General features: G+C 43.3%; 1 long non-coding RNA gene across 1 annotated transcript in view; it reads right to left on the bottom strand.

Annotated features, from left to right (window-relative positions):
* Positions 1-22422, bottom strand: part of LOC147701330 (uncharacterized) — a 68426-nt gene that overhangs the window by 5666 nt on the left and 40338 nt on the right. The window lies entirely within an intron of this gene.

Genomic DNA, 22422 nt, shown 5'->3' with positions numbered 1-22422 from the left:
TGAACTGGGGTGGCGTGGTGAGCAAAATAACAATGGATTAAACCCAGATCTGTGACTGGGGGTGAATGTTTTGCCAATGTGCAACATTCCGTCCATCATCTTGTGCGTTTTGCTGTTCGCCCTATGTGGGAAGGGTATGCCCAGACGTGGGTCCCGTTCTCACTACGCCACTGAAGTCGAGCTATCCTGGCTGATGACGGCTGATAGCCAGAAACTGGTCCTAAGATGCTTGATTCCAGTCCAGGGAAGACATGGCTTAGCAGTTCGGGCTGGACTGTTCCCAGTTGTATGACATTGTTCTGCATTCTGACCATCAACTGTGGTTTTTCCATTCTGATCAGGCCAACTCCTTCTTGGACAACACTTCTCATGAGCTATGCCCCAATCACGGTCATATCTGTTATAAACAGTAATAACATGAATATCGTCCGCCTTTATCATTCTTAGAACTGAGAGAGTGTCAAGTCATTCTGATAATTACCTAGATATAACACCTGATGAGACACAGAGTGTTTAACAAGAGTTCCCTTATCAATATGTCAGGTGTAATCTTGGTTATTGCTGACACTAAATGAAGATGGTGCATCTTGCCTGATGGCAATAAGAGCAGAGTAAATTCGTTTTTGAATATAAATGTTTGCAAGTTGGAAAAATCTGAAAATTTGTTTTGTATTACCTATATCAAGTAGAAATTGGGAAGAAACACAAAAGGGGTGTTTCTTCCAAACTGTAATTTAGTATGCACTATATCAATGATTTGCAGGTGCAGTTCCACTCACAAGCCATTGCATAGTTACCAACACATGAAACGAGGGCGCAGCAGACTTACAAATCCTTACTTGAGCATGGTGGTGCCAGCCTCAGGGGTAGTTATCTGTAGACCAGACTAATTTTTTATAAAAATAGTACTGGTTCCTTTCAAGAACACAGGCTGCTTTAAAACCAATGTGTTGGGAATGGCAACTCTTGGATGGTTGGTGGTCTGTTGCCCCTTGCAGAACACCATTTCTGTGTTTCTAGCCAGATGCAGGGGCTTGCAAATTCTGAACCACTTAATCACCTCAATACTCAGTTCATGTAGCAAGCCCTAGTGGATAGGGATTTAACAAATTGGCCTAATATTTCAGAGATAGATATGAGGAATCAAATACTGGTTGCCGAATGTCAGTGTATGAATTGTGACTACATTTTCTGAACAGTATATACCAGTATATTTTGCCCAACATCGTGAAGGAATATTAGAATACTGACTTGGGAACCCATACAATAAATCCAAAGGCAAAACCTACATCCATCATATTTGTCCGGATTGCTGGTAAGTTGCAAGACCGACTCCAATGTGGGGATTTTTATGTTATAACCAATACACTGTACTTAGCTGTCACATGGAAAACAAAGTCGGTGATTTGGACCCACTTATAAAATGCTTAAAGGTCAGCAAGAAAGCACGCACTATCCTTATGGAGACAAAGCCTTCAGACAACACAATAAAACTAAGGGTGAGACTGATGGAGGCCATGGAATGCAAAACCTAATACCCCACTGTATGACCCTCAATTGAGCTAATCCATCGTTAGGCTCTCAAACAATGAACAGCGACAAAGCAGGACATAACATTACGTAGAATTACATATAATATTGGTAGAAAACCCACCTTTTTTCTGCATGGCCACCCCATATGTTTTGCAATTTTCTAGACTGTTTTCTTAACTGTAATTTTTAACGCAGCAGTTGATGGCCAAATCCCCATCACATGGGGTCAATCATTAATTATCCCCCTTTTCAAAAAAGGTTCCAAATCTGTGCCCAGCAACTATCGTCCGATATCGTTTCTGGACTCGTCACTCAAAGTAATGAGTAGGTTCATGCTGAAAGACTAGAAACATGGGCTGAGGACAATAAAATTCTTTCACCAGCCCAATATGGGTTTAGAAAAGGCTTTGGCACACAGGAACAGTGCGTTAATTTGGACCTTCTTGTAAATAAATACACTATCGCAAAAAGGGGTATAATATTTTTATGTTTTGCGGAGCTAAGCAGCGCTTTCGATCTGGTGGATACTTCTGGACACCGGCGCTCCCAAGGAAATTGTTTATTTTTTAGCAAGGGTGTACGATAAGTTGTCCAGCAAAGTGCGCTATGGTCCTGCAGGAGAGTGTACCCCCCTGTTTAGTGTGAAAAGGGGCATCCGCCAGGGACGTGTACTTGCACCATTTTCGTTTTCATTGTTTATTAATCATGGGGACAGTACACTAAAACAAATCCCTGCTGATGCCGAGGGTAAGGCTGTCCCTATTTTACTATATGCAGACAATGCGGTTTTAATTTCATGCACCCCGATTGGCCTTCAACGTCTTATAGATAATTTTACCCTTTTTATCAAAGGCAGGAAACTCTTAATTAATAAAACAAAGACTTTTGTTATGTCAAGTGGGAAATCTATGAATAAACCACAAACTGACTTTTTTTTAGAAGGAATAAAAATGCAATTTGTTAAATCCTTCTGTTACCTTGGGGTAACTTTTGCGGGAAACGGAAAGTGGTCACAAGAATATGCTAATTTCCGCCTCAAAATGAGCAGGAACGTGAATGGCATTTTCAGTTTTTCCGCAAAAGTTGGTACACGAAGAATCAAAGACATGGTAATTATATAAAATGCCAAATGTGTTTCATCTGCGCTTTATGGTACTGGAATTTGGGGCCACCACTTTGAACAGTCTTTACAGCAGAATGAAAACACATATTTCAAACGTCTGCTGTCTGCCCCACCTTCGGCCTCAACAGTAATAATACACCAGATATTTCAGATCTGGCCGGACTTCGTCCCCTTTTATTATGGCGCTCCATTTGGGCTAAACCTGAAACAGCATTTACTCATAGTATAATAAGAGATTGTATTAAACCTGACCACAATCCTCGTATTCCGTGGCTGAGATGTATTCATCACTGGTGCAGTCTCTTATTTAAACGTGACATCTTTATTAACCCTGAGTATGCAGCTTCCATTTCCAAAAAAGATCTTAAGGAAGCATGTTTAGCCCACAAAAATGAGAATAGGGGAAACTTAACCAGGTCTCAGCCCACTGTTGTATTTTATAAAGACCTTAACCTTACAATTGGCTTTCAGGCATATTTGAATGTAGTAACACGTTTGCGGTTAGGGATTGCGCATCATTTAGCTGCCTTCCCGGAAATGAAGAGAAGCACAATCTTAGCATGCCCATGCGACAATGCATCTAAACAAAGTTCCTGCCACTTGTTATTGTTCTGTGAATGTTACCATTTTTTAAGGAAATTTTATTTGAAACCATTGCTTTTAAAATATAACGTTCGATCCACCAAAAATGCTATGAGGTTGTTATCCCTGCTTGAAAGCCCCGATGTCTGTTTTTTTTACTGCGTCCTATATTTTAAAATGTATCTCTGCTAGGAAATCATTTGTACTGTAAAGATATATACTTGGGAAGTCATTGTTTTAATGAACATCATTTTATTTTGCACCAAATGTAATTAAGGATATAGACGGCGATTAGTGGCACTTTTTGGAATACTTATATATAAGACCAATAGTCGCAAATGTAATTACGCACTGTTTGCACTATTCACCTTATACTTGACACTCTAGCGTATTTTGCACATGTTTTAATAACTCAATACCCACTATGCTGCTACTGTTAATTTGATTACTTAAAATGTACTTTTCTGTCATACTAAAAACCTTGATAAAGAAGAATCATATGTACAAATGTATTGACCGTGCATATTGCATGCTACAAGCACTAGTCACTTTTTGTATATATTGTACTGCAACTGCACTTAGATAATTCAATTGTTCTGGCTCCGTTGCTCAGCCCATTATGCAGTTTGTAATAGAAAATGTAATTCATGTTTTATGTATGCTTATATGGATATTTTTTATACTCCGAATAAAGCTTTGAATTGAAATTGAATTGAATGTTGAGCAAACCGAGGTGATTCTCTTTGGCAAGAACACTAACTCTTGGAAATCAACATGGGGGCCAGAAAACTTTGGCCCATTATCCACTCCTATCTCAATAGTTAGAAATCTTGGCATGGTCTATTTCGACCAGCTCAGACTTGTAGAGCAGATTAAACATACCACCTCCACATGTTACTTTATTATTAGATTACTGAAAAAAGTGTTCCCATCCCGTGGTTCTTCAAAAAAACGTTGTGGTTGCACTTATCCTATCCAGGGTTTATTATTGTAACGCCTTGTATCTAGGCATTATGAAAGCTGCACTGACCAAATTCCTGCGATTGCAACACACATCAGCCCCCCTTCTCCTGAAAGTGGCTACATTTTTGCTCAGTCACTAAAGATGTACAAGACCTTCACTGGTTACCTGTAGCGGATAGGATTAGGTTTAAAGCATTGTGTATCATTAACAACTCCCTGCATGAAAAGGTCTTGCACTACCATCAGAACAATTTTCTTTGGTACTGTCCACAAAGGGCTGTATCGTGGAGAAGCATGGCTCAATGGTTAGAGCGGCAGACCCTGATGCAGAAGTCTGGCCCGGGACCAGGGTACAATTACCGCCTCAGCGGCTCTTGGACTCAATCTCCCCGGACCTGATAATTCTCGCCTCGATGCCTTCATGGGTCCCACTCTGTGACTCTGGGCAATAGCTTGCTTAATCTCCACAACGGCCCCAGCAGCGCTTGGATGCCTGGCTTCACCTTGGGGGTGCCCAGGAGTGGACATCTCACAGGAAAGCCAGGAAGGGTTCCACAGCGGTATGAATACAGCGCTACGAAACCTCAGGGTAGAAGGGGCTATATAAAAACAAAAACATTTACATTTACATCGTCCACATCAGCACATCCACACCAGCACATCTGTTAAAAGCCCCCAAGATAAAGAAAACTAGATGGGGGCAGGAGTTTACGCTATCTTGTTGGCAAACTATGGAATTCTCTTCCTCTGGCCTTAAGATCTCAGCCCAGTCTGGCATTGTTTCAGGAAAGAACTCAAAACATGGCTCTTTGTATCACCCTGAAGGTAAATTACACCTAAGACCACCAACTGGTTTCTTTAAGGTTTCTGCTGTGAAATACACCATGGTATTTGTATGCTTAACATAAATGTTACTTACTTACAAGCAGATGTAGCTCACACCTGTAACTGACCCCTATACTGTACTGCTATTCAGGCAGGCACCAATACCCTTTTCAGAAGAGCTGCTCTCCAAACTGGTCAGAAATTACCAACAGGTTGAGTTTACCCATCATGATATCCACACCTCTAGATGGGCATAGGACCCTCTGCACAGGAGAAGGAAGGTTCTGCCATGTTGATTTGTGTAGGGAGGGGCACTGTGTGATAGTTTACAGTAAAACACTCAGCAAGGCCTAACATTTACCCTATTGTTAGAGAGGCCCTGTAGTAGGGAGGGGCACTGTGTGGTAGTTTACAGTAAAACACTCAGCAAGGCCTAACATTTACCCTATTGTTAGAGAGGCCCAGGAGTTTCCCCTCCTACAGGATGGCCACTTGGAATAAATGTGGTACCACTAATATCCTCTGTGGACCTGAGGAACACAGAAGAAAGGCTGAATCTTGCTTTTATGACCTGTGAGAAGGACCCTAAGGGCTGGACCTGCTTCCTCTTGTACCCAGGACTGAGAAGTGGACTCTCAGGATCAGTTGCCTGACCTCCTGTTAAGCTACAGGAACACACATGCTGTGAGATGTCCACTTTCCTGAAGAGTTTGACCAGTTCCAGCTGGACCTGCCCTGGACTCTGCTAACGGCTGCTACTGGAGTGGGTCCTCACCCCTAAGTTGGGCCTCCGATTTCCTGCAGCAGTTAGATAAATGTCACAGTGTTGTCCTCCTGCCTCACACTAAAACAGGGGACTTAGTAAGTTTTTCACAGATGTTTGCCTGGAGAACCAAAATGAGACCAGGAAAAATCTCTTAAGTCAATCCGACATAGGTGCGTTGCAGCTGGGTCAAAGATTCAAGGTCCACCCACCCTGAGATTTGTTGCAGCAGCAAAACTATTTCAGTATAATACTGCAGAGAAGGTATCTAGTCATGTGGAACTCCACTCGGCAGCCTTTCCCCACTGGAAAAATCCAAGCTCCAAAAAAGTGATTAATTTATATGTTGGTAGAAAGGGTACTATTTTTCAGCAGCTAAGGAGTACCATTCCTACCAACATCATGGTCTGCCTCCCAGATTTAAAAGTGGATTGACCTTTGGTGTAACCATGACAGAGACTACGCCCTCTCCACTGTGGTTAGACCCCTCCAAAGGCCTGAGGGAGTAAGAGCCGTCAGAGATTGGCCTTTATGTCCTCCAAGCTAATTTAGATGTCACTGTCCATCACTGCCAGGAAAACCCTTGCAGTACGGAGCAGTAAACATTCCAAAACACCCTCCTTGTCATGGGAGATAAGTTCAATAGTAAAGGGGCAAAATGTATTTTATTTGCAACAACAAAGTCTAACTTTGGGGTTCTGTTTTGGGGAAAAAGTTGTAACTTTGCCATATGGCTGAGCATGTTACAATGTATTGATAGGAACCGCCTTGACGGTGGTTCCTGTGAATGCATTAAATGTGTGCCGCTCTGATGGACATTTATAAATTTATCAGTCAGGACCTCCACAAGTGCAATGGAGTACAATACTTCATCACCCTGGTGGGGGATGGCCCAAAGGCCAAGAAAATAAGTCAGGCTCTAAGTCATTAAGTAGAATTCTTCACCAGGCAAATGTGCCACATGTATACAGCCAACAAGGGACATTCCTTGTGTGCAAAATGTGAATTTCTCCAACTCTGTGCTTTCCTGCCAAAAGCCAACTTCACCTGGACTTCCGCTGATGTCTATCTGACCATATGGATCTCATCTCGGTAACTGCCTGCTTCCTTGACCAGCTGATGACTTTTGATTTCCATTCCTGAGACTGAGGGTCTGATTATGAGTTTGGTGGTGTTGCAGCAAGTCACTGCTCCAGCGCCCTGCTGCAAGACTCCCAAACCCATAGTCAGATCTCCTGCCATATTACGACTGGAATCCAGGTCAGGCGGTCCAGCTCCAGAAGTGCCGCAGAGTAGTGTATCTAAGGCACATAGGTGTGCCTTAGATATGCCCCTCTGTGAAACTGCTGCAGCCCATTCCTGCACAGAAAGAAATACACAATGTTGTGCATTTTTTTCCGTACAGGAACAGGGGTTGCAAAAATCTACACCCCCATGCACATAGTGCTTGCTCACTGCCATCCTTTCCATGGTGGGCTCACTGCCATTGAAAGAACAGCAGTGAGGCAACTAGCAATAATCTTGGTGGTGCCGGAGCAGCACCGCCAGAACAGTGCAGCCTCTGACTACTGCGCCACCACCACGGGATCAAGGATCCCACCGGTTACAGTGGTTCTGTGATAGTCCAACCCCAAATGCTTCAATACTGTGGATGGGCCACCAGTCTGGCAGTCCACGGACCACCATCATGACTACTATAATAATGTCCTTCACCTGCTACAACATCTTTGGCATCCTCCGCAAGACCTTCAAATGGATGCACCTTCAATCAAGGAAGATCGACACCCAGCGCTCATAACCAGCAGAATGGACTACGGAAACACCCTCTAAACTAGAATCAAAAAGTCTGTGCTCCACAAACTCTAGACCATACAGAACACCACAGCCAGACTCGTCCTCGGCATCCCTTGACACGGACACATAACCCATCACCTATGAGACCTCCACTGGTTCCCCTTTGAGAAGCAAGTAATCTTCAAGATACTCACCCACACCTACAAATGCCTCCACAACGTCAGACATCAATATGTCTACAATAGAATCTCCCCCCACGTACCCAAGAGGAGCCTCCGATCTTCCGACCTGGCCCTCGTCGAACAATTGGGAATCAGTAGAGCAAGTACAGGTAGAAGAACCTTCTCCTACATCGCAGCCAAGACCTGGAATTAAACTGCAGATCGAAATCAGATGCTCCCCCACCCTCAAGACCTCGCTCTTCGACTGACTGGAGCGGACCCCCTCGCACCAGCACCTTGAGACCCTCACGGGTGAGTAGCGCGCTTCAGACTCACTCATTGATTGATTGATGTCCTTAGTCAGAAGGTAAAACTTCTGACCAGGATGAAGCTGATGTCCATCCCCACACTCCCTTGTGGTTAGCTTTAAACTTGACTCTAGCCCGCAGTTGGCGTGTTGCACATTTCGGTGCTATTTGTATTTGAAACTTTAAATATTTATATCTCCAGTTCCCATGTTGGATTTTTGACATTTTGGTCTCTTTTTGCTAACTAAAATATTCTCAATTTTAATTAATTGGATTGTGTGTATTATGTTTTTTTTCAACTTAGAACTGTTTCTGTAATTCTAAGTGCTTTACAAATTTTCCTCACTTAAGCCTGTCTGCTGTGTGCCTTAGTTAAGCAGGGTTGAGATTAGGCTTAAAATACCAAAACCTTTACTGGATCCAACAGGTATAGTGTTAATATTACTTGTGATGGACTAAAATTTAGCCCAACTAATAGCCCATTTTCTTACAATGGTTTATAAGGCTAACCTCCAATTCAAGCTACAGTAATACAATATGCTACAAGAGGCAACTAGCTATCTGAGCATTAGCAGTTGGACCAGGACTGAATCCTGATCTTTGGCTTCTGCCTGGTACCTTTCTCTAAGAGTCTCATCTTACTCCTCCGTAATCCCACCTCATTTGCAGCATTCTGCCCCATTTCCCACTCATTTCCTCCAGTCCCATCGACAAGTTACTACTAAAATGTATACTTAAGTGCTCAGAGACTCCACAGTTGGGCAGAGAATTCCAGACCCATAAGTATTAGGAATGTGGAGGAGTAAATCTCCACACATACTTTGTGAATTGAAATTTGTATTACATTTTATACTACTACAAAGCACATTTTGTGAATCAGACTCTATGTGACCAAGGGCATGTGAACTTGTTTTGTTTTTATGATTATACTGATTTTATTGGATTTAATGAATGAACAATAATTTCTGTATCTTTTCAAGCAGAAACTTACTAAAGCTACCTCTCCCTCTCCAACAGTCCAGAGATTTTCTGTCAAGTATGCCTTCCAAATAGCTGCCTCTGAGATGAAAATGTAAAAAAGTGAATAAATTGTGGAAGGACTTAGCATTGTACTGCAATGAGTAGTAGAATGTACTAAGTAAGAAACACTGTCTTACTTAGTGCATATTTCCCTTTGTACATGGCAATTTTGACTCACACTACTGATGACAATATGCCAAGCATCACTCCTGTTCCTGCCATTTGCGCTGCACCGTCTACCTCTGGTACTTCAATGGGAATACTACAACCATTGTACAGCGAAGCCCTGCAGTCAAAGATACATACTACATATCATACTGACAATCGAAAACATATTCAAACCAATGCTGAGCTATCTTCAATGCAAACCAATGACTCGTAGCAGCTCAAGCAGATCACGTAGGGCGTGTCCAAGATAGCAAAATCACTAGATGACAAGACCTCTTATCCACCTATTTCAACGACTTCAAGCCCCACGCATGCAATATTAGAAGCAGAAAAACAGTGGCGGCTCTTCTGCTAAGGTGGAGGAGCGTCTCCCCACTGCTCTGCAGCAGTGAAATAAAGGAAAAATAAAATAAAAATAACTCGAGTTTATTATCATTTTATTTTGTTGTGCTACAGTAGCTCTGCAGGACGGGGTCGAGCTGCTTTGACACAGGAGCAGGGAGAGTGGCGAACACACTTTGCAAGTGCACTAGAATGTTTGGCTGGCCTTCTGGGGCCAGCCAAACATCCATGCCCACTTACCATGCACTCCACCCAGGCTGGACTCCCATTCTCTGCAGGTCGCCGAATTGCAGCTCTCAGACTAATCACAAGGCTGTATTGCAGCATTGTAATTGGCTTAGGGAGCCTGGGTGTGCTTCGTGCTAGGTTCCAGGGAAAGTACGACGAGGCCCCCTCCCATGACCCCAATCCACCTCCCCGCCACCCACGATCGGTGCCAGACATGACTGCAAGAGAATCTTCAAGACAGAAATCTGAATCTTATGGGAGTCTCTCATGCCTGCAGCACTTGAACAGAGAGAAGCAACCACAATGTTCATTGTGAGCCGCCCGCCCGTCAATAATAAACTTTACACCATCATATAAATTTGAAAGTCCTCATGACATATTAAATCACCCGAACATTAAATCACCAAAGCTATTAAATTCTTTTGAAGACCTAAAAGATCTTGTCTCATGATTATTGTTAAACATTTGCTTTATCTTCTATCACAAAACAAACTCAGACTTTGAAACCACTAAAACTGCTTAGTCCATATGAACCACTGCCCAAAGGATAATGGCCTCAGGAGTGTCCTTATAGATTGGGGAATTATGGTCTCACAACCTGAAAAGCCAAAATATCCACATGTGCTCAGGAATGCACTTTGGCATGCTGTGTCTTGTAATATTTCATTGACAATCACATTGCATTATAAAAGTGCCAGAGACAAGTATGAGATTTGAAAACCTCCAAATCACGGCGACTGGAACTGCTCTCTTTCATCTCATTGACAATCAAACCTCATTATAAAGGTCCAGAGGCAAATATGAGATTTAAAAACCTACAGACCACGGAGACTGAAATTGCTCCGAATGTGCGATCAATCTCAAGGCCAGTGAACTTATGGCTATTCCACCAATCTACTGTCCTACCAAATAATCAGTATACCTAACGGACAGAGAACACGGGAATCTTGGGACAACTATTTTTCTATAATAGAACTTGGAATATTAGTCTACTACCGACAATCAAAGATCTCAGGGGAAAAGTTTTCAAACTTCATCCAAGATCATTGTGTAATATGTTTTCAAGAATTTTGGCACCACTCTACCTTAAAAATCTCCAATTACACGACGCATGAAATCAAAGCAAAATAGAATGACCTTGGGACGGTGAGTGGAGGGTTGCCAAAATTGATCAGTAATATATTTTGCATGAAATGTATAAAACTAAAATCATTTTCAGACTATATTTTGGCAGTCTTACTCAAAAGCTAATTTGCTGCCTAGTTACTGATCATAGATATCGACTTTCCCTTATCTTGTAAAAAATAAAAATAGGGATTAAAAATACTATGAGTTGGAGTTATTGATGGAAATGTATGGGCAGCTTTTGTAATCATTACAGGGGACTTTAACCAAACTTTGTTCCCTCCAGCGAACCATTTTCCAGCCACTGTACACCCTTAGTTAAGTTATAATATCCCTTAGCCAAAAATAATACAATAAGGGAAGCCTAAGTGTCTCAACGCCCAAACCAGATTCACCTACAACTTTTTGACAGATTCTGGATACAGAGCACTTAATGGGAGAACAGCCAATGAGCAACCTCCTACACCTTCATTCCTGGGTTCGATGGCATCTACTATCTTTGTTATGTTATAGGGTTTTGTAGAGAGCATGGCTGCTCGAAGGCTTCCCAGCATTAAGCATGAAATATGGTACAGACAGCAGGAGAGGAGATTAGCAGAACTCGTAGAACAACCAAGCCTTCAGGTGTTCCCTGAAGGTCGATTCTGTAACTATGAATCTAAGTTCCCGAGGTAGTGAATTCCATAGCTTGAGAGCCAGGTCAGAAAAGGATCTTCCACTCCATCTCCATCAACGTTCGCACCCCCAACACTTCATTAACAATATCCCATTTGGGGAAATGATTCACATGCGACGAAACTGTAGCACAGAAGAAACCTTCTTATCAAACCTAAAGGAGACAGAGAAGAGTCTCTTAGAGAGAGGATACCCTGAGGATATTCTAAACAAATCATGCAGAAAGGTATTGAAAACCACGAGAACTGCGACCCCAAGAATAGAATCAAGCAACAGATCTGAAAAAATCTCCAATAGTCTTCAATATACAGTTTACTGATCACAGCAGTAGGATGTATAATATTCTTAGAAAAAATTGCCACCTTTTAGTGGACATACCAAGCTTACAGGGAACACTGGCCGAGGAGCCAAAGGTGACATACAGAAGGGGACAAAACTTACGTAACATGCTGTGCCCCAGTTACGTCACTACCACCAAAAAAACAACTTGACTAACCTCGAACACACTAGGATTTTACACATGCAGAGAGTGCAACATTTGTAGGCTGGGCAGGAACAAGACTAAAGATTTCTGCTTTAATACCAAATGCAGATATACAATCAGACACCTAATTAATTGCAACACAAAGTATGTAACGTATGTATTGGGCTGTCCATGCAATAAAATCTACATGGGAAGCACCAAAAGGACCTTGAAGATAAGGATACAAGAACATGTACGAGCACGCCGCAATGGTGACCTTAGGTATCCTCTAACTTTCCACATGCAGGAAAACCACACAGTGGATGAGGATCTTTTGGTTTATGGGAATCGATCATGTCCCAGGCCACCCAAGATGTGGAAATAGAGAATTGGCCCTGAGGAAAAATGAGGCAGGCTGAATCTGTAGATTAAGATGTGTTGAACTGGGTCACAACAGTGACAATGAAATGCATTATTTCTTGTAGACCCAATAATGTGGCGAAAATCTTACTTTAGTCAACATATGAAAAACGTTACTCCGCACTTTCTTTGATTAATCTGCCAGAAAGGGTTCATGAGGAAAATCGTTGAGTAATGTGTCCCTGTTTTTCCTTGTGATTATCAGCCATATAACGGTTGCAGCAATTAGATTTGTCCTGACTAGGGTAGAGCTATAATGAAATAACCATAGTATAGGACAAGCAGATGTTAATATAAATGAGTTAGAGCTAAAATGAAAAAGCTATAGTGTGAGAAAAGCAGCTGCTAATATCAATGTAAATTGTAAATTGTAAATTGTAATTGTAAATGCTGATTGTTACTTGGATTCAATCCTTGATGAAAAACTTCCTCACTGCTCCTATTCTCTCTCCACTCCCCACCCCCCACTCATGTTTTCACTCGAACTTCACTGGATCTATTGGAATGATTGATATATGTTCATGCATTCTTACTTTAGTTCCTACTGCTTCTCCATTCTCCCTCGTCCCCTTCCCTCTTCTCACTTCTTCACTTGAATTTCATTGGACTCACTGGTAGGTTTGTTAATTTGCTGCATCTCATCTTGGGTCCCATAATCCACTTTGAATTTGTATACATAACATTTGAAACTCAGACCTGATCATCATGGTCGTTGTGATTCTGACAATACCTGTATGGAATGTCTCATCTCTCATAACCAACTTCTAGTTTCATACACAAGAGATCGGATCTAGACGAGGCCAATATGGCCTCCGCAAGATCGCTGATTGTTGGGGCTAACTAGATATGAATTGCTTACATTCATCGCTCATCATCCAAAGGAGGTCATAGTCCCCCAGTAGAGCGCGGGTGCCTTCATATATCATATGGGGCTCTCTTTCTGGACCTCCCGTCTTTTGGACTCGGTATGTAAAAAAGTATATATTTTCTTGCGGAAATTACCCAGCAACAACACCCAAGGCCCACCACAAAGGAAACCTCACACAAAGGTATATATAAAAAATTATCTTTCTATTATACCACAAACATTAGATAATAAACATGTACTTTACAAGGTGCCATGGGCACGGGCAGAATATACAGGGGATATATGTACAGGACAGGGCCACATGGACCACTGTCAGGAATAATCACTTTTAGAATTAGCACGTAGAACATAATCATACTGTGGTACCAAAATTAGCACATGTAGCACATAACCAGTACCCACTGGTAACAGGTAAACACCACCTACGTAATCCTAATACACCTTAGGTAAATATCACGCAGGGCACCATGACCTCACTAGCATCACTCTTCTAGGGCAAACAACCTCCTAGGCATTAAAGATTCATTGTTAGAGGCATGGGCAAAAGCATTGCATCACATTACAATCCCATTAGGCAGGAAATCACATCTGCGCAAAACACATAGATCCAAACATGTACCCCTTGCAAGGGCACAACCCAAGAACTGTCCCCTAGGCCAACTGGCCTCTCTGGGGCTGAAACGCCCAGTGTCAAGAACAGTCCGGGCAGGCTGCACATGCAGCCAAAGGACAAGCCTAAACATGGCAGCTGCCCACTAAGTGCTGGGCAGCTGAATCATCAATGGGGCAAAACCCGTGTAGGAGCCTCGTGGGCTCGAGAAACTCAATGGGGCCAGAACAAACGTGGGAGCCTCCTGGGCTCGGCAAACAGACGTGGCCCCCTCTAGAGCCTCGTGGGCTCTGCAGCAAAATGTTTCCCCTTCGTTGAAGTCCCCATCTCTCTGGGGACTCAAAATTACACTGCCCCCAAGAGCCTCTCAGGGCTCCAAATGACCAAATGCCCCCTCTCGTCAGAGTCCCTCTTGGGGGACTCAAAGTAAATTATGCCCCAAGAGCCTCTCAGGGCTCAATCAGGAATGCCCCCGAGGTTGGAGCAGCCCGCAATGGCGGGCCCGCTTCGGAACAGAAGCTGGGTTGGGACCGGCCCCTCTGTTCCCCTCGGGGAGCCCTCACCAGCCCTCCGTGACTCACCGGGCGGTTCCGGGGACTCTGCTTCTTGTCGGATACCCGATCTTCTTCTCTCAGCTGCGGCTCCTACCGGCGACTTCGGCTCTCTCTTCTGGGCTGCGGGGGCTCTACCCTAGCTAGGGGAGCCCCGGGAGATGACGCCACACTCCTCCTCAGAGCTCAGGAGCGCGGGGTGGGCTCCCGTCCGCTTCCTGTATGTAGCGTCTGCACTTCCGGTGGCACTTCCGTCTCGCGGGCCCGCCCACAGTCAGGCGGCCCGCTTCGCTTCCTGCTTTTGCTGGGCCGGCGGCGGTGACCTCGGGACTTGGAGACACGGTCCTTGGCGGGGTGGGCACCCGTCAGGGGTCTAATAAAGGGCAAATAAGCGGGGTGGCACCTGGGCCGAAAATCTGCAAAATGCGGCGTGGGCAGCTGCCAAAGTGAAAATAAAGCGCTCTGAGCGCTAGGGGCAAATCCAGCGCTCCCAGGCGCTGTAGGGCTCCAGAAGGTGAAAGTAAAGCATTTCTCATGCGCTGATGGCCCCAAAGTCCAGCACAAAGTCCTTCAGGAGGTGGGGGGGGCAAGGCTGGGCCCAGAGCCAGCTCACAGGGTCCTCCTAGGCAGGGAGGCAATCCCCAGTGGCGGTCATCCTGGCGCCCAGCAGCAGCAGCCCCCCCTCAGCAAAAGGATCAAAGAAGAGAACAACTTGTATGGGGACACAGCCCCTTTTTATACATTAAATCCCTTTGTCTCAGGGTGCAGGGTGGGGGAAAAACCAGTCGCAGCTGGTTTTGGAGCACTTTGTTTTCCTCAGCCACCCTTTCCATTCACTAGGCAAGCTAGGGTCATTAGACGCACCACAGGGGGCGGAGCCAGCATTGTGTGGGGAAAGCCCAGCCCTATTCAGGTCCCAGGTGTACTCCTCCCTCACATCACTCATGCTAATCTCCACACTCACCACCGGGGCAGACCCATCCAGACTCCTGGAGCCAGGCTCACCAGCCAGCTCCAGCCAATCACATGTCAGCACACTCACTGCACATGCACACCCATGTCTAGAAGTGGCACTTCCACACTAGACACATTCACACAGCACACATCATTGCGCAGCACTCAATCTCACGAGTCCGCACATACCATACTCGAGCCTGCACTCCCCACACATCAGGAACTAACATGGTCACATACATTCCCCATGCATTCCTATGGGAGGGCAGGCCAACCTCACTACACGCACGCACTTTACCCTGGGACACAGGGAATAAGTGCGCCAAGCCAGAAATCACAAACGCCAGGTCGCCATCAAGAGCAAAAAGTTCAGGGGTGAACCAGCCAAAAAGGCCCGGGTCCAACAATGGAATATTCCCTATTTTAAGATGGCCGCTGGCATTTCGTCGATAGTCACATGATCTGAAATTAATGGCTAGCACTTGCAGGTTACAGGTGTTTTTGATTACTGCGGCGTCCCCGCGGTACTTTTAATGGCTAATGGTAACAGGGGTTTTCTTCTGTTGGTGGGAGCTTGTTGATACAACGCTTCCGGAGGCTCTGTCGGATCGCCTTTATTAGATTGCGGTAAGCGGGCCACGAGGATTAACCTTTTAAAGTAGGGACTCGGGTGGGGCGCTTTACAGGTGGCCGACTGACTTTAGTCTTTAGTTGCTTACGTTATGTTCGTTTTCGTCTGATTTGACTCTTTATGCATACTTTGAATAATAATGGAAGGACCGCTAAAAGACCTTCATCACACTATGGCATATGTTAGACCGAACGTGTGGCACTTTTTTGTTACATTGCGGCTAGTGGGCTATGAGAATTACACCCTTTAAGTATGGACTCGGGTAGGTGCACCTTATAAGTGGCGCATGTGTTTTAGCTCTTTACACTGTGTTTTCACTAGCCGAACTTGACCTACTGTGTGGGATATTTTTTGAGCAATTATGGGGAAAGAGGGGAGATTAGCAAAGGACGTCCAGCACACTATTGTATGCATTGGGTCTACTGTGTGGTATATTCCTGAATCATTATATCCCAAGATGGGGACAGTTTACATATTTTCTTTTCAATTCATCCTACCAATGTAGGAGGTTCATTATGGCCGCCATCTAGCCTCTAACTTTTTGTCTTAGTTTAATGTAATTTTGGACAAGGGGTTTCTCCGGCTGCATGCTGTTCGCTTATCTTCCACCGTAGGCTGGCTGATCCCATTTACCCTCTGATAAGGGAGGGATGTGGATTTACATTGTTGAAGCTATCGATGAGAGAGAATGGGCCTTTTTAGAATCTTACTGGAGATGCTGTATCATTTAGACACATATGTTTTTTTTGTAGACCGTGTCCCTTGTATTCTATTGGGCTATTTGTGGCAAAGCTGCCTGCTGTTCTACTATACCCGCCTCTTAATGAAAATAGAGGTAAGTGCACAGCATGTATGGAAAGTCCATGGTGCCTAGAGACCGCCACACCAGGGGTGTCATGTGTACTCTTAGATTTGCTAAAAATGCATAGTGAGGTACTGAGTTTGAGTAGATCAAAGGGCTGAATCTGATTTTCTCTTTGGATACAGCACTTTTATTCAGCTCAAAGACGATCGCTCGATCAAACTGAACTATTCCAAGATTGACAACTGCCAATAATCCTTTTAAAGGTCTGGAATACCATGCGTTTGTATCTAGTTTACAGTATACCGTATGTTGCTATATTATTACATCAATCACGGACTAGCGATATGGTAGTTAACCTGATGCAGTCTGACGTGCTATATTACAAAAGTGATCATACTGCCTAAGATCTGAGCTGTGGCAGGTTATTTTATATTGGATAGCTAAAATTGTGGCCTGTCTGACACATTTTGTTGGGACATAGATAATGGTTTACAATCGTGTTTACAGATCAGTTTGTGACTACAAGCAACACCTAGACGACGGTGTTGATGGACCCCTAACTTTGAGCATCTAGCTGCCTTTGAACTGTTGTACCTCACACGTGGATAGCTTTCTGAAATCGCCACTCATATATAAGTAAGTGGGAGGTATGAGGCTATGCATGTCTCACCCTGCACGCCCTTTGCTTTTGGTAAACGTTGGAGATTAATGGAATGCATCTATTGTTATCTGTTTCCTAGCTCACGTCGGAGGAGATATAGCTCTGTTGATTGATGATACTTTCCGGCAGAGACCATATTGGAATCATTGGTAGATATAACGTTGAAAAGGTTTCAGCAGAGGATGGTAAAATATTGTTAAGATATGGCTAAAGATATGAGCTAGAATTCTGCGTGAATGGGATGGTGTGCTCCCTTTCTCTTTGCCCCCCCCCCCACCTCCTCTCTGCCTTGGGACACTCAATTCTGACTGTAAGATCCGATTCCCTTAAAAAATAAATAAAAAACTCAAGTTCCTCTTCTTTTTACTGGTCACTTCTCGCCCCTTTTCTTTCTATTCTCCTCGGGTTATCTTTGTAGTTACAAGGCTTTCGAGCCTCTGGCTATAAGAAACAACAATGTTGGCTTTATATGTATATAAAACTGAATTATTGTACAACAATGGTGATTAGTGGGATACCATCATTGTTATACCTTACCATTTTATGATGTTTTGGAAACTGGCCCTCTGGACTTGTAAACCCATAATGCGGGACCATAATCTATGAATTTAAAAAAAAGTAAAAGTCGTAAAACAGTTTAAAAAGCCATAACTGCTTTTCTGCCTTTCTGTATGTTATTGCAATGTAAAATGCGTTTACACGTTTAAAAAAAATTGTTTGTAAGTGAGTTTGTAATTAGTGTCGTACATCTGTTGTAAATATCTATTTATGTATATATATGTATTTGTTTGTTTAACAGCCCTGAAGAAGTCCTATGGTAGGATGAAACACGTCGGCGGTACTGTTTTTCTACACAACGAGAAAATGGAATATAGAAATCAAATTGAAGATTCTTGCCTTTGTTATCTATTGATTTTGAACCCTATAATCAGCCCTATATGAACTATTGATTAAGTGGTGCGCCTGTGCATTTTTGCTTTAAATCATTTGAAGAGTTCTGTTCAAGGCAATTTGCCTTGTGTTAAATAGTCTGCTTTTTAATGAAATACACCAGTGATGCCAACTATATGACAAGAAAATTCATATACGAGGTTCTCACTGTTTTATGCCTCATGTCTGAATAGGGGATCATTAGAAAAACACTAAGGAAGTCAGGGCATATAGAAAGGACAGGGACAATATTTAGGCTTGTGGGTGTGCAGCTGTCTGCGGCTGTCCTATCCTATAAAGTAGGACCCATACTCTTGCCATTTTCTCAGAGTCAGCTAGCCAGTGCTACTTGCACGGCTTATCTTTCGGTATGCAGCAAGCACTTCATATCCACTTACCCTGAACATTCTTTCAGTCTCCTAACTGCAGTTGGAACAAAGAATGTTGGCCCTGTGTACTAATATACGTCCTTATAAATGCTGGTCACAATTTACAATCAGAATTTTCGAGACCAATAAAGGTTCTTCCGAATCGTAGTGGATCAGAATCTGACCTACCTCATGCTTAATAATAAAATATGTTGCACATTCCAACTCACTATGATTTCGATAACATTTTTAGGAGTAAGCAGTTGGGCTTGTGCCTACTCCTAAAACATGTTTTGTCAACATTCACAGAGTAATGGATCCTTTGAAGACCCTTTCTAGTTTGTGAATGGATCACCACTTCTTAACGCAGTAGGTAAAATACTAATGCTTTGTGAGTGCATTCTAGTTGCACAAAATTAATACATGTCACAAGGAATAGGCACATGTCAGGGACGCCTTAAAGACACCCCTTCCAAATACTGATTAGGCATGGTTTCCTACAACGACTTAAGAATTCAGAAATGTTTTTCAAATTGTTAAATAGGATTGGTACATTTGAAATAGGGTTTTGCAATTCAAAAACCCTCCTATTTAGCAAATAAGAGGATTTCTGAATGCTAAAACCTTTTAAATATCGGGTTCATTCTCTTTTAACTTTGTATATCTGTTTCCTCATCTGTTAACTTTTCCATGGATTTTCCTGTTTTGCTGTATGATTATGTGTACTATGTCACTGTGCTTCTCCCCTAAACCAGTTTTACCTAATTAGTTAGTTTAGATTCTTCACAATGGTGATTACACTACACACATATATGACCAAAGTTCATGGTTCCAGAGAGCAGTATTCAGGATGGACTCAAGATGCATTTAAAAAGCATTGCATTGTTGTTGGGCACCGCACCAAAAAAGTATTTGCATTATAAAATACAATTATTTTACATATTAGTTAAATCACCCCTAAAATGTACCTTGTGAGTGACAAGTGTTGGTCTTCTCAGCTGTACCTTCGTTGTCTTCTGATCATGTACATAATACCTCCTACCTGACTGTTCCTGCTTTGTAATCTCATAATTAAATCCGGTAATCTTACAAATGAATGCAGTAGTTTCAGAGGGAAAACTGAACCCTGAAAGCAATTCAGAAAAGTGACCACAAGATATGCAGGGCATACACATGAAAATAGTGGGATCAAAGGGCATCTGGAATAAGATGACACGATAGGAAAGGGACATTGTGGTGCACATAGTGCAGTACGTTTATCTATATCTATACTACTATTACAAAGAGAGAACTGTGTCCTTTGAGCCAGGTAAACTCGAAAAGTACACCACCAATCAAAACACCCAAGGCATCTTTGAAAACCTCAGGGCAAGCAGAAGGACATAGGCTATTAAAAATAAAAAATATACGTTGTTTAAAAAATGTAGAAATAAAAATAAAGTAGTCCCTTGCAAGTAGCGACGGCCGCGACGTCTGCGTGATGACATCATTTGCGCTCCCAACCCTTCCTGAACACTTCCTGAAATGGCGGCGAAGATCGCGACCTGCTGGGAGAACTGCTTGCTGCTGGGCGAAGTGGCGGCCTGTGCGGGCGGGGCGCCTGGGTCGGGACCGGCGGCTGAGGTAAGGATGAGGCTCTCCGGGACACGGGCGGGAGGGGGTCGGGCCGGGCCGGCCCGGGTCGGGAGAGGGAGGGGGAGGGGGGCGGGAGGTTGGGCGCAGGCTCACAGACAATGTCGGGGCGGTATGGGGCCGGGGCGGGCTGCACGCAAGCCTCAAATGCTGCCCCCAACCCCTGTCTGCCCCAGGCAACGCTGGGGCGGGCTGCTAGTACCTATCAAAGTGGCGTGAGCTGGACAGAATAGAAACAAGAACTAGGAAATAAGATGCCATCATTTGGAATGGTTTACTAAAAGGAAAGCTTATACTTGAAAAAGCACTTGTCCTATTTCAAATTGTAGGACTGCATTTTCTGGACATAGACTTTTGACAAATCAATTAATTAAACATTAAATTTGCATGATAAGGTGTTTGAGAAAAGGCCACGAGTCTAAACATTCCAATTCAGGTTTGGTGTTTCCAGATGGCACAGCAGGGAAAAAACGTTGCCTGAGGAAACGAATAAGCTCAGTGGCACAGCCGCAGCATTCTAGGGCAGCTCCACTGAAGGCACTGTAGGTTTGCTGAGTGCCCGCCATGTTTCATGCAGGAGCTCAGTTGAGTTGTTTGTTTTTTCAAACACAGACTGCAAAAATATGGCTTATATTTTAGAATTGCTTTCACACCCAGGGAATGTTCTTCCAGCCTGTGCGCATCATTTTTAATTTTGTTAGTGACCACACGGCAGTAATGGAAGGAAAAAATGTATGTTGGAACATCTGTCCTAATTCAAGAGTACATTGACCTCTACTGTCCAACAGTCAGTATTTGACTGGCCATTGTTTACTTGTTTCCACCAAAGAATCCAGCCAAGGCTCTGCTGACAGGCACATGGGTGTTTGTCTGACTCATTGTAGAAGCGGTGGACAGACAGTTTTGGCGAGAGGATATTTTGCCACCCTCTAACTAAAGTTGTAAGCTCAAGCTACTCACACACGCCTACAAAGTCATACATGATGCGGGACCTGTGTACGTCAACCACTGCCTTTCATTCAACTTACCCACCAAAGACCTCTGCTCAACCCATCTGGCCTGGGCCACCGTGCCACTTATCAGCAAGACCACAGCTGGAGGAAGATCCTTCTCCTACCTCGTAGAAAAGACCTGTAACACCCTGCCTCTACACCTCAGATTATCAGAGGCCTGGTTCTAACTGAAAATGCAAGTCAGCCCCACTGGTTCTGACAGTGCTTGTTATTGTATATATCACTCCAGCTGTTTATAGCCGACAATATACTCATCATATACATTAACCATCTTTAAATTATTTCCAAACGTTTTGGCAACTAAATGATGCACATAAGTGGCTCTCGGCCACGGATATCCCCACTACTACTGCCAACTGATGCATGCTGGCCAAAGGCTGTGTGAGAGTACATACTCGGCTTCATATAATTTGAGATATACCTTTGTTCCTACATCACTAAAAGGAATGGCAGGAGATCTAAGCATTTAAAGAAACATTTATCAAATCTATTGTTGCCTCACTAGAATACGTTTAATTAAAACATAATTACTGCAGTGTCTTGCAGCCTCAGGGTGTGTCTGATCTAGATGTTTTCCTTGAGGGTTGTGTCTTTGCACTGCAATTTGTAATCCAGTGAAGTGTTGGTTCTGTCTTTACCAGCTCTTTGAGTTGACTTTATATCCTCAAATTTCTTGATATTTGTAGACAAGTTTTAGTTTTCTGTATTATGCAATGCTGTTTAAAATGATACATTTACTTATTCTGAATCTACAAGACGAAGCACATCTACTCTAATAATAAAAAAAAACTACAACCACAAATTGATTCAGCTTGAACCAATTCGAATTGCTAGACTGTAATTTTCACCAGCTTTACCCAACCTAGGGAGATTATCGCCAAAATATACATCTATCACACATTCTCT

This window comes from Lissotriton vulgaris, chromosome 7, assembly GCF_964263255.1.
Source record: "Lissotriton vulgaris chromosome 7, aLisVul1.2, whole genome shotgun sequence".
Taxonomy (NCBI): Eukaryota; Metazoa; Chordata; class Amphibia; order Caudata; family Salamandridae; genus Lissotriton; species Lissotriton vulgaris.
The sequence above is the reverse complement of the archived record's forward strand: the minus strand, read 5'-3'. Positions and strand labels throughout refer to the sequence as shown.